Below are 14,961 nucleotides of genomic sequence, written 5' to 3' on the forward strand. Positions count from 1 at the left end.
GGGGGGAGCTTATTTTTTTAATTATCTCCTTAAGTGTTATTTTTTAGTTTTCTTTTTAAAATCTTTTTGGAAAATTCTACCTCAATTTATTTTAAAAAAATACTTTGAAAATCTTATATTAAATATTGTTAGTAAATATTTTCAAAAGCTTTATTTTAATAATGTCAGGTTCAGGGGGAGCAATAATTATTTTCACATTTTTTATTTAAAATATTTTTGAAATGTTTTAGAAATATGTTTATGAAACATAACCTTTGTAAAACTAAGTTTTATGTTAAATTGTTTTAAAAACTTGGTTTTGAAAATTGTATGTTATAAACTTGGTTTGAAAACTGCCGTTGAAAATCGAATGTTACAAACTTAGTTTTGAAATTATGATTTTTCAAACTTAATGGTGAAAATTAATTTAAGAAAATAGAAACTTAGTTTTGCAAATTAGATTTCACAAACTTAACTTTGAAAAATTAGATTTTGAACATTGAATTTTACTTGATTTTTAAAAATTTTACTTTTGTAAAATTTTCTTTATAGAATTTTTGTTTGAAAAATGTTTCAAGTTCAAGTTTATTTTGAAAAATTTTGGAACATATAAACTTATGTTTGGAATTTTGGATTTTTTTAACTTATATTTGAAAAATTAGCTTTTATAAATTTATGATTGCAATAATTATCTTTTGAAAATTAATCTGCAAACTTACTACTAAGATATGTTGCTAAATTAGTTATCTTTCTAGCTTAGTCATTTTTCAAAACTTAGCTATTTTGGAAATGTTATTAAAAATTACTCTTTCTAAGTTATCTTTCTTATAACTTAGCCATTTTGAAAAGGATAAGAGATACATTTTAAAGAAAAACTTCTAATTATATTTTAACTCCCCTAAGTCGATCTGATTTGTGTTTGCATTCTTTTTGCAATGTTTTTGTATTTATGATTAGTTAATCTATGTTTATGTTTGATGAATGCCAAAGGGGGAGGGTTAGATGGTTAAGTTAGTTAAAACAAATTGAAAATAAAAACTAACTTAAAAAACCTGTTAATGTTTGTTTTACTTGCATTTTACACTAACTTAACCAAGTTGTCATTCCATCAAAAAGGGGAAGATTGTTGGTGCGGTTAGTACTAACGGTCTAACCCAGGTTTTGATGAATGACAAAATATGTTAAGTTAGTTTCGTTGTTATCTAACACTCTGATCGAGTGTGCAGGAGAAGTCCAGGCAGGTCGACGAGCTGACCTGATGTCTGGCACGAAGCCCAGCTAGGTCAACGGGCCGACCAGATAGCTGACACGAAGTCCAAATGGGTCGACGGGCTGACCGGACGTTTGGCACAAAGTCTAACTAGGTCGACGGGCTGACCGAATTGCTGGCACGAAGTCCAGATGGGTCGAAGGGCTGACCTGATGTCTGACAGGTAAGTAAGGGTAAGTCACTAGAAGGGAGTGACTGTGAGGACGCGTTCCCGGGAAGGGAACTTAGGCGCCGATCCGACTTAGAACCATTTCAGAACTCTAAGTCGAGATCTTGACTAGAATCCGATCTCGGAGAGACGAAATCTAATTAATACTCTTTCTGTTAAACTATGAACTGTGCTAATAATCTGTTTTACAGGAGATATAAGTGTCTTGGACTAACGTCTTCTTGCAGGAAGCAAGCTGCTGGAAATCAAGGTCTGGGCGCCCGGGAGGTACCCGAGCACCCGGAGGTACCCAGGCGCCCGGAGGTAAAGTTTTATCCCCAACGTCGCTGTGCCACGTGGAGTTCGCTGGTTGGCTCAGCTACGTCACTTCAGGGCGCCCCGAAGGGCTGCGGGCGCCCTGAACCTCCTATATAAGGAGGGTCAAGGCTGGAGTCAGAGGAATCAACTCACAATCTGCATTCTTGTGCTCCTGCGACATTGCGACGCTACTCCGACAAAGTGCCTTTTCATTTTCTTCTTTTCTTTATTATTATTGTTGGAGTTTATTTTAGCATTTCCTGTACTTAGATTTTAATAACTTCCAAATTGCTAGTGAATTGCCCATCGAAAGCACCCTTGTGTGCGGGCCTTGGAGTAGGAGTTGCCAAAGTCTCCGAACCAAGTAAAAGGTTCTTGTGTTAGCATTGTTTTGATTTCGTCTTTTCCGCTGCATACTCTCATTTTTTTAAATCGATATTCCCCCCCCCCCCCCCCTTCTATCGACTTTCACGATCCAACAACCTATTCATGCTAAATCTAGTAAAAGTAGATCTAATAAGACTCAAACCACTTTGCCAAAGGGAAGGAAAGTAGGTGAAAACCTAAGCATTAATCCCAAGAAAGGGAGACATATGTCTAGGAAGGTGGGTAGGTCTAGGGATGTCCTAGGTGGACATGTTGACTCTAGCGTTAGAACCCTAAAATTGGGAAATCAAGCCTTAAAATCAAAGCTTGAGGAAATGGAGAAAGTCCCAGAGAGGTTTATTATTGGACCTAAAGGACTTGACATGTATTTGGGTGGTCAAAGACCCAAAAATGTCAAATTAGGTCCCTCCAAGACCAAAAGGAGGTCAAGTGCTAAGGTAGCACATGACATTGGTAAGGGAGGTGTGACCAAGGACAAGGAAGAGTCATCCAAAGCCAATAAGAAGGAATATGTTAGGGTGACATATAATTATGGCAAGGATGAGGTGTCCAAGGTTAAGGTAAAGAAGAAACTAACCAAAGACAATATGTCTAAGGTTAAGAAGGTGAGTTTTGTAGGCCAAGTGTCACCCGAGAGGCACCGAGGTGGCCTAGCCATAGTAAATGAGTCACATAGGGAGGTGGCTAAGACTAAGAGCTCTAGGGGGAGCTCAAAGAGTCTTTGGGATATATGATAAATGAATCTCAAGAGGACCATGCTTGGGACTCAAAATGGGTCATTAAATGTGCCAAAGTGGTTTAGAGACAGACTTGAGTCTCAAATCCAAGAAATTTACACAATTAGGTTGAGTATCATGCATGAAAATATGAAAAATGTTTCATATTGCATGAAAATTAGTTTTAGATGTATATATGCCATATAAACCAATGCTAGGGATGCATTGTGGTTTAGTATGGACAAATATATCAAGAGGAATCCAAAACTAGGACTTTAGGTCAAGGTTTAATTGAACCATTTAGATCGTTTTGAATTTTGTGTCAATCTTGGGATCTGTAATAAATATATTTTTATATATATTTTTCTTAAATAAACATGGATAAAATAAACCTCTCCATAAAATTTAGGATTTTTGGAGGTCTGTGAAATTTCTGGTGCATTTCTGAAGTTGGGTCAGAAAAGTTGATTTTTGCATAAATAGAGTATCAGTCGACTAGTAACAGTATTTTTGAGCACAAAAGGTCTCTGTGAGCTCATTTTGATGAGGGCAGTCGACTGGGGCTTATACCAGTCGACTTGTAATACTGTTCATGAGCACAGAATGTCTCTGTAAGCTCATTTTGATGATGCAGTCGACTGGGACTTATGTAGTCAACTGATACAATTTGAAAATATTTTCCAACATTCAAAAATGACCAAAAGAGTAGTGAACATGTATGTAATCTTATGGGGTATTAATACATGATGTTTATAGTCATTAGATGTCAAAGAATCTAATAATTGGGATATTGTTGGAGCTCTTTTTGATGTATGGCAAAGGGGGAGAAGTTTAGATTTAAGTGGGAAACCTACACACCTTTGCAAGAAATCCTAGCTCAAGGGAGAGCTTAGGTGAAGGGGGAGCAATTTCTCATTTATTGGCAGAGGAAGAGAAGTTTACCTTTGGAGGAAATCCTAGCTCAAGGGGAGCTTAGGTGAAAAGGGAGCCTAGGGTTAGGTTTTATAACTTATGCATGTGTAGATTGTATGTTTATTTGCACATATATTGCTATATTGGTTCTCTAACTTAAACGAGTTGTCAAACATCAAAAAGGGGGAGATTGTTGAAGCAATCTAGGTGCCCTAGGTTTTGATGTTTGGGAAAAGGTCTAAGTTAGGTTTATTGTTGTATTTGATATGTATTGTGAGTGTGCAGGATACAGGTATAACAAGGAAAGTCCAAGTGTGATCTTGGCAAAGGAGGAAAGTAAAAGATGAGTCTTGGCGGTGTAAATCCAAGCACGTAGTCTTAGCAACGTAAGTCCAAGTGTGGTATAACAAGGAAAGTCCAAGTGTGATCTTGGCAAAGGAGGAAAGTCCAAGATGAGTCTTGGCGGTGTAAGTCCAAGCACGTAGTCTTGGCAACGTAAGTCCAAGTGTGACTTGGCAATGGATGAAGTCCCGGAAGTACAACCTCTTGGAAAAGGAAGACCCGACAACAATGACAAGGCCGATGGAAGCTCCAGAAGGCAAGACGTGAAGGATGGGAAGGGATCCGAGGGGCGCAAGGCTGATGGAGGAGGCTAGAAGGCTAGGTCTAGGTTGGTCGGGTGAGAACGAGTGTTGAGTGAATGTACTCGGGGGTTAGATCATAGGATTAGGATTTTACTGTAGCAATACTGTAGCGTTACTGTAGCAGTCGACTGGTGTTTTCATCAGTCGACTGGTAGCGACCATTGGCGTGTAACGGTCAAATTTCACTTAAGACCAGGCGACTGGTGGCGGGAAAAACAGTAGGTCTTTCAAATAGAGCTCGGGGTGCTTGGCCAAGATTGACGAAATTAGTGATGGTTAACCCTAATTAGAATCTCCAAGTGCCCAAGTGATCTAGCATGCTTGTACAAGGTTATGATGAGGTTTCTCCACTCACAAGGAGCTACGCGAGCTAGCCGGAAGTTCTCCGGGGAATCATCCATCGACGAATCGGGATCGTCTACCTTACGGACAGCCGTGGAGTAGGAGCTTTATCTCCTAACCACGTTAGATCAACGTGTTAGGTTTGATTTCTATTGTTAGTATTTATTTTTGTATTTCGCTGTGCGTACTAACTATTATAGGAAGCGACATACATGGGATGCTTCATTCATTGTTGATTTAGAAAAAAATATTGTAACTATGGGAAATTTCAAATTTCAGGACTACCTTGCTCACAACTATTGTCGTCATTATTCACTAGAACATGGATACACTCTCATATTATGAGCATTATTTTCATTCACAGAATTAGAATGCAATATACATGGATCGTATTTACCCCTGTTGAAGTAAGAAATTTTAGCCTAGGGGTGTAAACAACATTATAGTTCTATGTCCCTGTAACCTTGTCCAACTGGGTAGGTGAAAGAAGGCACGGATCGAGTCGAAACATAATGGGGAGGTAAAAATCAAATACAACCGGTTCAAACAAATAGGTCATAATATAAGGACTTGTAGAATGTCGTCAGCCCCTAGTTCTTGACTTACTTGTATATGTATAAAGGAATATTATGCTTGATTTAAATAGTTGTAACTAGGAGGAGTGGATCCATATATTTTGCATGCAGTACATCCATAGAATTATAAGAAAAAAGTTATGCAAAGTGATGTTACTGTTATATCTTTGTATGTAGTATTTATTTTTTAATATAGTGTTATCTATGATATAAGAAGTGTAAACCAATCCCAGCAAGGCAGAACCAATACTTTACACCATATCTCTATTTTGTAAAATAAAAATGCGCTCGCAATTATAAAAATTCAGAAATATAATAGGCTTAGTCCAACTGTGCATTTCAATTCAATAGGTTAGGGTTTGAAATTTCAAAGTCTTATAAATTTGTTTTAAACTATAAATAAGTTATGACTTAAACAAAATGATTGTTGTTGTGCTTGAAAAATAAAATAGGATACCAGTGTTCATTGAATAAAAATCAAGTGCATTATTCCGTGTCAACTAGCATTTAGCAAGAACTTCATTTGTAGTGATTATAATTAAGTTTTGAGATCATATATAGCTTCTGCTATCTCAAACTTTCATAAGGAACATGAATTTAAAGAAATCCAAATACCGTAGGGCTATCAGTGAGTTTTGGTCAAAATCCACTGATGGACCTAGACACATCTAATTGTACATATTTCAAGTCTTGTGACATTTTGGTATTGCAAGGACTCCAATGGTACTATCCATTACTGATGTAAAGTTCTCTAAAGGTGATTAAACATTGCAAAAAAATTTAGCCTCATTATGGGCTTGATATGGAATACTATCAGGCCCATATTGGGCCTAATATGGTATCATATCAGGCTCAGTGTTAGTCTGATAAATTGGGACTTTGGCCACTTTATTCAACCGATCACTACCAAGTTTATGATCCCGATATCAAAAACTTGAGACCATCTCTCCCTTCTATAAACTAAAAATTTACTATGGGTTGTGAATTAGTATAGAAATTCCAATAGGTTAGGTCCAACAGTAGGTTTTAAGTCTGCAATATGGGATAGGAAATTTCTAATAGTATTGTAACATAGCTTTAATCTCTAACTAAGTTTTGACTTAAAAATAAATTGGTAGCTATTGTTTTTGTAACTTCAATAGTGTTCATTAAAATTCATAAGGTTCACATGTGATGTGCCAATTGACACGAAGCAAGAACTTCTTAGCTAGGGGTTTATAACAAGGTTTTGACATCATATTTAGCTTCTCCTTTCTCAAACCTTCATAGGGGACGTGATTTTAAATAAATCCAAGTATCGTAGAGTCATGAGTGGGTTTTGATCAAAATCCAATGATGGACCTAGATACCTCTGATTACACCCATTTCAATTCTTGTAAGTTTCTGGTATTTCAAGGACTCCAATGGTGCTATCTATTATTGATTTAAAGCTCTCTAGAGGTAATCGAACGTTATAAAAAATTTCAACCTCATTTTAGGCCTAATATGGAATACTATCAGGCCCAACGTGGACCTAATATGGTATCATATTAGGTCCAACATTAGCCTAATAGGTATTTAAAACTTGATACCATCTCTCCCTTCTATAAACTAAAAACTTGCTACATGTTGTGAATTAGTATAGAAATTCCAATAGGTTAGGTCCAACAATGGGTTTTAAGTCTATAGCGTGGGATAGGAAATTTCTAACTACGTTTTGACTTAAAAATAAATTGGTGGTTGTTGTTTTTGTAACTTAAATGGTGTTCATTAAAATTTATTGTTTCTCCTATCTCAAACCTTCCTATAGAATGTGAATTTGAAGAAATCCAAATACACTAAAAAAAAAGCATAAGATATAGAATAAAATAAATAGATAAAATATTAAATAAACAAATTAAAATTTTAATATATATATATATATATATATATATATATATATATATATATATATATATATATATATATATATATATTAAAGTTTCTCCTCTCTCAGTTGTTGTTCATTGAATGCAAATTAGGTGTACTGTTCCATGCCAACTGGCATGGAGCAAGAACTTCTTATCTTCTCCTCTCGGTTGTTGTTCATTGAATACAAATCAGGTGCATTGTTTTGTGCCAACTGACACGGAGCAAGAACTTCTTAGCTAGGGTTTATAACTAAGTTTTGACACCATATATAGCTTATGCTCTCTCAAACCTTCATATAAAACGTGATTTTAAATAAATCCAAGTACTGTAGGGCCATCAGTAGATTTTTGTCAAAATTCAATGATGGACCTAGACACCTCTGATTGCACTCATTTCAATTCTTGTGAATTTTTGGTATTGCAAGGACTCCAATGATCCTATCTATTACTGATTTAAAGCTCTTTAGAGATAATCAAACTTTGTGAAAAATTTCAGCCTCATTTTGGGTCTGATATGGAATACTATCAGACCCAACGTTAGCCTGATAGATTTCTAAAACTTGAGACTAGATCTCTCTTCTATAAACTAAAAACTTACTGCAGGTTGTAAATTAGTATAGAAATTCCAATAGGCTAGGTCAAACAATAGATTTTAAGTCTATAGCATGAGATAGGAAATTTCTAATAGTATTGTAACATAGTTTTAATCTCTAACTATTTTTGACTTAAAAATAAATTGGCAGTTGTTGTTTTTGTAACTTAAATGGTGTTAATTAAAATTCGTAACTTTAATTGAAATATATTAGCCAATATACCACGAATATGCTGCATATCTTGTATATCCAAAAAAATACTAAAGGGTAACTATTTGATCATCTCTATGTGTCGATCATGTAAAATAATAGATCCATGATGCCTTCCTTTCTTTGTGGATATTTGAAAAAAAACTTTAAAGTGGCCTAAGACACTGTTCCAATACAATTTTTGCCTAACATCAACCGAACTCTATAATTTGAAAAAATAAAACATTTTAATCAAACTTGTTGAGCTTTTCAAAATCAAAGAGTTTTTAAGGTGATGCCTTTGCAAATAATTGAAGTGCAGAGGATAATACACCCGATCCACTTCTTTGCGCTATTATGAAAGGAGATTATTATCATAAACCCTAAAATCTTTCACTGCAGAGTCGCGATCACTGTGGATTTATAGGTGGAAATGCTTGATGCCACCTGAGGGACACATGAAGACCATTAGGGTTTGAGTGGGATGATGATTTTACCACTAAAATAAAGTTGTAATCGGAGAGTTCAGAGTTATGAAGAGCAGCGAGGCATGTATAAGTTGAGAGAGGGAGGGAGAAAAATAATCACTCATCACCATCACTATTATTTTTAAATCAAAATGATTCTAAATGTGGTTTGGATGTCTGAAAAATCACGACTGAGGAGAGGAGGTTGGTAGGAGGGTTAAAATAGGAATTCCACATCACTTTACTGCGTCCTTTGGTAAATACACAACTACATTACGTCTTTTTGTAATTTTCATATTCCACGTACGCCTTTTAGTAAATTGTTGAAAAATAAAAGTAAAATAGGATGAAATATTTTGATGCATGGCATTAGGAAAAAAAATTATTTTCCCCCTTCATCCAACATTATTGGATTATTATAATAGCTACCAAGAAAGTGCTACAGTATTATTCTTTACTTCCAGAGTTATTATAATAACTACAACTAGTTATTAGAATAGAAAGGTATTCTATAATTGCTACAACTATTTTAAAATATTTTTGATTAATTTAAAGTAATTTTGATATAATAATATTGGGAATTTAGGATTCATAATTTTTAAATTTAGGATTTAGTCATAATAGATAGAAACTACTAACTATCTGTTACAACGTGTTGTTGGAACCCTTGGTGGCCGGCTTGAGGGAGTGGATTGTCTGTCAAAAAGTAAAGCAAACACCTTTCTTGCCCATTCAACTCAGATTAGCAGCAATATTGTAATTCAAATAAACAACATGAAAATAAAGGAAGAGGCGCAATGTTTACTTAGTTACAACCTAGGTGGTTGTTAATCCAAGGATAATGAAAGTTCTAAAAATCTCCTTCGGTGAAGGCGGAGAAGCCTCTTACACTCGTTGATTGCTCAGACTATTGCTAGGAAAAGAATACAAGAGTTGTTGTTTATTTCCTAGGTCCAGTGATCTTTTTATAATCCTTAGAAAATCTTATCTGTGGCTTGAAAGCGCCTTCCGTAGGGCTGGAAGGCGCCTTTAGCGAGGCGCCAAAACTTTATCCTTTGGCAACGGCTAAAATCAACCTGGTCGAAGGCTCCTTCCATAGGGTTGGAAAGCGTCTTCGTACTGCTCATGGAAGGCACCTTCCATTCGTGGAAGGCGCCTTCCATTCGTGGAAGGCCCCTTCCACATTGAAGGTACGGAGGCACCTTCAATTCACTTTGAAGGAGCCTCTAGCAGCAATTCTAGCCTCCTTTCGCTCTTCTTCTGCTCCGATCACCTGGGTGATCGCGACCATCTGAAATAGGGTTCACTCGGACCCATTTTCCGACCTTCTCCTCGAGTAGGCTTCCGCTCCGGCTTCTCGTCCCTCGGAATGTCGCGCACGTCCTTCTCGTCCACCGGTGTACTCTTCCTCAACACCTCATCCCTCAGATGCACGCCCGTCAGCTCCCTTCTCATGTCATTCTTCTCGCTAGCTGCGTCTTCCACTTGACTTCTTGTGTTCCTAAGCTCCTGCACACTTATACACAAGGGTCAAACACAACATGACCTAACTTAACCTAGTTTATCACATCAAAACTACCACGGGGTTCTAACAATCTCCCCCTTTTTGATGTACATCAACCCAAGTTCAAGTTAGGGTAAAAAAAATAATGCAATAAAAGTATTGTAAAGAAATTGCAATAAAATTCAAAATTTTAAAATCTCCCCCTAAAATCTCCAACTTGTACATATTCCTCCCCGTTTGATCACATCAAAAAATAACATAAGAAGTTAGAATAATTTAAAATTAATTTTGAGGGATACTTAATAAAATAGTAAACAGAATGGTTAAAAATTTTCATAACGTTATACTTTGTATTTTAAAAAAAAGTTAACGAAAAAACATTTTGTAAAAAAAAGAATTTCTAACTTTGTTAACAGATTATAACAGTAAATCATTTTAACAATTAGTTAATTAAATATTTGTTCAATAATAGACTCCCAGGCTGTGGCGAGACACTAAGCCTTCTTAGATATTGGAGCAACAACCATTTTCTTAGACAGCTTTTTAAATAAATTAATATTTAATTTTATTTCTTGTATTCAACCCTTTTAAAAAGAATTTTACTCTAAGTATATTTTTGGAACCCAATATAAGTTCGTACCTACTGGGTTAATTAAAAATTAGGGGGTACATAATTTTTAGGAATATTCCTAATTTGTCCCTGGTGATGTCTAATATACCAATTTAGTTTACCATACTTTTTAGCTTTTGGTCAAGCATGCATGGTCATTCTTCAAACTTTTGACTTGATTTTTTAATTTATCATTTTCTAATTTCAAATTATCATACATTTCTAAGGGACATGAATTTACTAAGTTTAATTTTAACTTAGCATTTTCGTTTTCTAATTTACACAAATTTTTAGAAAATATTTTGATAAAATTAAAAAACTGCTCAGGAAATAGTGCGCGTACCTCACTTACCTCATGATCTAACACTCCCCCTTTGTTGCAGCTTTCCTCTGAGGATCCCCCCTTCGTTGACGCTCATTTCTGAGCTGCTTTCATCTTCTTGATGGCTTGTCATTAGGGCTAGTCCGAAGAAGGCCTCGATCTTGGACTCAAAGGATGATGATTTGTCCCATGTGGCCTTCAAGTTCTTATATTTTGGTCTGTTGCCCTTGTCTTTCTCCTTGTCCATGTTCTTTAATTTTGGATAGTCATCCTTGATGTGTCCTTTTTCATTGCAGTTGTAACATTGGATCTTCCTTTTGTTCCGATAATACTTTCTTGATTGAGATTTAAATTTATTAGTTTTAATAAATTTATTAAACTTTCTTACTAGTAGTGTTGCTTCATCTTCGTCGATCGACGCTTCGGAGTCAAGATCTTCCATCTTGGCTTTCAAGGCAAGATTGTTGTTCGACTTTTCGATTTCTTTAGAATCTGCACATCGAGTTTCATGAAATTCAAAGGTAGAAAACAAATTCTCTAGTGTACTTACCTCGAAGTCCTTAGAGATGTAGTATGCATCTACTAAGGATGACCACTCTGGAGTTCTCGGGAAGACGTTGAGTACATATCGAATTGAATCTCGATTCATTACCGTTTCTCCGAGATTATTGATCTAAGTGATGAGCTTTTTGATCTGTGATTGGAATTGCACTACCTTTTCTCCATTGTTCATTCGTAGGTTTGTCAGCTGGGTTCGGAGGATGTCTCGCCTTGCCAATTTTGCTTCAAAAGTACCTTCGTGGAGTTCTAGGAATTTCTCCCAGAGCTCTTTGGTGGAGTCGTAGCTGCCGATTTGATTGACTTCCTAGGGTGGAAGGATGCTGAGCAGATGAAATTTTGCTTTACCATTCACCACGAAGTCGGCTTGCTCCTTCTTCGTCCACTGATATTCTTCTTTGTCTTTCGGAACTGCGAAACCATATTTCATGATTAACAAAATTCCAAAATCTGCTTTAAAGAATACCTCCATACGACGTTTCCATTGCGCGAAGTCTCTCTCAAATTTTGGTGGGTGAATGCTTGCACTGGTCATCGTCTCGTTGCTTCAGTTAGTGGTTAGTCCTTCTGAGACATCCTGACTCTAATACCACTTGTTGGGACCCTTGGCAATCGACTTGAGGGAGTGGATTGCCTGTCAAAAAGTAAAACAAACACCTTTCTCGTCCGTTCAACTCAAATTAGTAGCAATAGTGTAATTCAAATAAACAACAAGAAAATGAAGGAAAAGGTGCAGGATTCACTTGATTACAACGTAGGTTGTTGTTAATCCAAGGACAATGAAATCTCTAAAAATCTCCTTCAGTGAAGGTGGAGAAGCCTCTTACACTCGTTAATCGCTCAGACTATTGCTAGAAAAAGAATACAGGAGTTGTTATTTAGGTCCAGGGATCTTTTTATAGCCCCTAAAAAAATCTTATTTGTGGCTTGAAGGCACCTTCCATAGGGTTGAAAGGCGCCTCCAGCGAGGAGCTTTATCCTTTGGCAACAGATAAAATCAGTCTGATTAAATGTGCCTTCCATAGGATTGGAAGACGTCTTCGTACTGTTCATCAAAGACGTCTTTCATCCATGGAAGGTGCCTTCCACAGTGAAGATGCGGAGGCACCTTCAATTCACTTTGAAGGCGCCTCCAACAACAATTCCAACCTCCTTTCGCTCTTCTGCTGCTCTGATTGCCTAGGTGATCGTGGCCATCCAAAATAGGGCTCACCCGGACCCATTTTCTGGTCTTCTCCTCGAGTAGGTTTCTGCTCCGGCTTCTCATCCCTCGGAACGTCGTGGATGTCTTTCTCATCCACCGATGTATTCTTTCGCAGCACCTCGTTCCTTGAATGCACCGAGCCCGTCGGATCCCTTCCCATATCATCCTTCTCGCTAGCTGCATCTTCCGCTCAACTTCTTGTGTTCCTAAACTCCTGTACACTTAGACACAAGGATCAAACACAACAGGACCTAATTTAACCTGGTTGATCACATCAAAATTACTATATAGTTCCAACACATGTAGAAACTATTTGGTAACAGTTACAACATGTAAAAGATATTTGGTAGTTGCAATGTTTAAAGTTTAGGATTTAAGATTTTAAGACATAGGATTTAGTCACAATGTATAGAAATTATTCGATAACTACTATCATATTTAAAAGCTATTTAATAGTTACTACAATATAAAAAATCAATCATTTCATTAAAATCTTAAACTCTAAATATAAACTTTGAACACTTTTATATTAAAATATTATTTACCAATTTAAATAAAATTATTTAAACTATATCAAAATTATTTTAAATTAATTAAACTCACTTGAAAATAATGGTAACAGTTACAATACTACAATAATTTTATATTATATTACACATGATAGCTACATTTATACTAATTAGTTGTAGCTGCTATATTAGTGTTAGAAGTAAAATATTCTCAAGATACAATATAGGATGGAAAGCCCTTTTAATTGTTTTTATGAAAAGGATACGCTTTTGATAATTTACTTAATTTGGGGCGCCTTTTATTTTTACCCTACATTTAACAACATTGGGGCCAATTAGACAAAATGATAATTGAAGGGCATTGTGAGATTAACCTGCTCTAGTTTAATCCTGTGTGTTTATAAATAGGGAAAAATACTTTTAACCATCCTATATTATAGCAAGTGGTATTTTATCCATGTATTTAAAAAAAATAATACTTAATCCCCTTTTCACCAAAATTAAATGTGAAAAAAAAATTATAAAAGATAATCATATATCCTTATGTTTTTAATATTTTTTTATAATATTAAGAGAAAAAAATATATTGAATTGATGTGAAAAATAATTATATATATCTTTGGGTAGGCTCTTTAATTATTGATTAGTTGGATCGACGGTGTGCACAGAGTCGTACCTGTGTTCAACGGGGCCTGAAGCGCATACTAAAAAATATACTAAAAAGTGACCCTTTTGATGCGGTAAATAATGATAAAATTTAATTTACAAATAATATATATAATAAATACATAAATAAACTAAAAATAAATATATTATATCAATAAAAAGTGAATAAATATTTAAAATAATTATATAAACACTACTCGTCAAGCTGTTTTAGAGATATTTAATCAAATTTGCATAATCCAATTGCCAGACTATTTCCTTTTCAATCGATAACATTGATAACTCATTTAGTGTATCTCGTAACATTGAGACAAATGCGGTGACTGTAGTCAGTAGCAAGGCGACAAGCAGTAATCACCATGCAATTAGGTCGCACTACAATAAATTTGTTAAAAGACAACACTATAAAGACAACGGTTTTTGAGGAAACTGTTGTTAATTTGACAAAAGACAACAGTTTTTGACAAAACCGTTGTCTTTTAGCTCTATAGAAAAACAAAAGACAACGGTTTTTGTAAAAACCGTTGTCGTTGAGCGAATTGTTTTATAATCAACAACACATTTTACAACGGTTTCCTAAAACCGTTGTTTTTAAGCGCATTTTTTAGAGGATTACACATTTTACAACGGTTTTTAAACCGTTGTAAACCTAATTCTTTTGTTCCATTGCCCTGGTTTAATGTCTTCTCCTCTCTTAAATATATTTTGGCGCGTGTTTTCCCTCCCTCATCCTGCGATCTCTTCGGGAACCCTAGGCAACTGTGTCTTTCTCCTCTCCTCATCCCGCGATCTCTTCACGCTCCCTCTCCTCACAGAATCTCCTCTTCCCGATCTCCTCACACAATCTTCTCCACTCCTCACACATTTTTGCCTTCCACCCCTTTGCACGAACCCCTCTCCTCAAAACTCCTCTCTGGCTAAACCTCTCTCGCTGAAAGTCTCCGACGAACCCCTCTCCTTGAACCTCTCCTTCGAACTCCTCTCAGACTAACCCTCTTCCGCTGAACATCTGAACAAGCCACCTTCGTTCCCTTTTCAAATGGGGTGAATCCATAGTTACACTGATATAACTCAGGTATGGCTGGAAAAACTCTTTCATCTTTTTAGAAGGGTTTATAGTATTTTTTTCATCTTCTTAGAAGGGTTTAGAAAAAGACCA

This window comes from Zingiber officinale, chromosome 2B (genome assembly GCF_018446385.1).
Source record: "Zingiber officinale cultivar Zhangliang chromosome 2B, Zo_v1.1, whole genome shotgun sequence".
Taxonomy (NCBI): Eukaryota; Viridiplantae; Streptophyta; class Magnoliopsida; order Zingiberales; family Zingiberaceae; genus Zingiber; species Zingiber officinale.